Here is a 1,898-nt window from a genome sequence, read left to right on the forward strand (position 1 = left end):
AAATAATAATTTCTCTGAATTCAGGGCCAAAAGTAATGAATAAATTATAATTAAAACTGAGTCAAACATAATCCCTATGGATGCCAGATAAAGCACAATGCAGTTAGTTTTTTTACATGCAAGATCCTGACCCATTTATCTACGGCATTAATTATCCAAACACTTCAGAAGTCTATAATTCAAGGAACAAAAGAGAACACTGCGTAGTTGTGTGCGGCATCATCATGTCACATGGATCCACTTCATAACATGACACTGCACTAATTTACAGCTTAAAAATGAGTTTGATGCCATTGCTTTAGTTGAAAGATTTTACCCTCAGTTGTCATAAAACGATTAACCTAAAGGAAAGGATTATGAAAAATTGAGCTTGTGTTCTTTTTCTCTAATATAGCCTAATGAATATTTAATTCAATGGAACTGAAGGAAAGAATAAGAACATTTTGTAAGCATTTAAAATATCAGTACCTCTTTTATTAGTTCATTGTGCTGTGATTGGACTGATGATTTTTCAACTGGACGACAAGTCCATCCTGAGAATCTTGCCACTTTTCACACCCCATAACACTCGTACACACAAAGCTCCACACACATACTCTCTGACCGATGGTGAGTGTACTTACAGATGCATTACTTAAAAAGAACATTATCAATCTTAAAGTTTTGTAAAAGTAACCTACTGTGACAGAAAAGTCATATTGGTGATGATGGTTTGCAACATTTTGAATAGGTAGCTTAGGTCTGTGTGTAAAGTTACCTGTAGAAAAATATCCCAGATTGTCATTTGAACATCAGATTGAGATTTTATACATGGCAATATTGTGCTATTAGTCTTGGTTACCAACCAAGATTACAGGTTAAAAAAAATTAAGACACTTTTGTTTGACAAACAAGTTAAACAAGATTAAAGTACTACATAAATACAGACCTCGCCAAAACGGGTTGCATAAAAATTCCCATAGGGATATAAATATATGTATATATTATAAATATAAAAATATATACAGTAAAATAGTTCTTTACAAAAGTCTTTAAAACACAACAGGAATTACATCGAGTCCAGTTTGATGTGTCCATTGGTCCCATGGAGATCTGAGAAAGCACAATTCATCCTCAAAACAAACATGACCTATGAAGAAAAAAGGATAAACAATGCAGTCAGTAAAATGTAGTACAAATGACTTATATAGCCTTGCATTAGAATAAGCTTTTCTAAGCTAGGATTGGTACTGAGCCCCTAAGTAGGCATTATGAAAAAAAAAAAGTATTATATTATATATACATACACATACACATTTGGGAGAAATTTTTGGAAAGATTTTAAATTTGAAAGGATTATGTTCCCCAAAATTTTGTATTCTCTTGCAAAACATTTGTGTTCTCTTGTAAAAGTATTGCACTCCCCAAGAAACTTTGCATTCTTTCGCAAAAGTATTGCATTCCCTCAAGAAACTTTGTATTCTCTCGCAAAACATGTTCTCTCGTAAAAGTATTGTTCCCCCAAGAAACTTTGCATTCTTACAAAAGTATACCCTTCCCCCAAAATTTTGTATTTTCTTGCAAAAGTATTGCGTTCCTCCGAGAAACATTGCATTTTCTCACAAAACATTTGTTCTCTCACAAAAGTATTGCGTTCCCCTGAGAAATGCTTTGTTTGGAAGCAAAACATTTGCATTTTCCACCGTCTTCATATTATTTCCATCACAAAAGGTTTGTGAGAAAATGCAATGTTTCAGGAGAACGCAATACTTTTGTGAGAGAACGCAAAAGCATTGAAATATAATTTTTCCTCCCATCTCATTTTTTTACCATCCCTTTCCGTAGATTAGTCAGTAACATTTAACATGATGCTTAGTAAAAGGTCAACTGTGAAATGACTCACATGATTACAGCTTCTT

The sequence above is a fragment of the Barbus barbus genome, assembly GCF_936440315.1.
Source record: "Barbus barbus genome assembly, chromosome: 48".
NCBI lineage: Eukaryota > Metazoa > Chordata > Actinopteri > Cypriniformes > Cyprinidae > Barbus > Barbus barbus.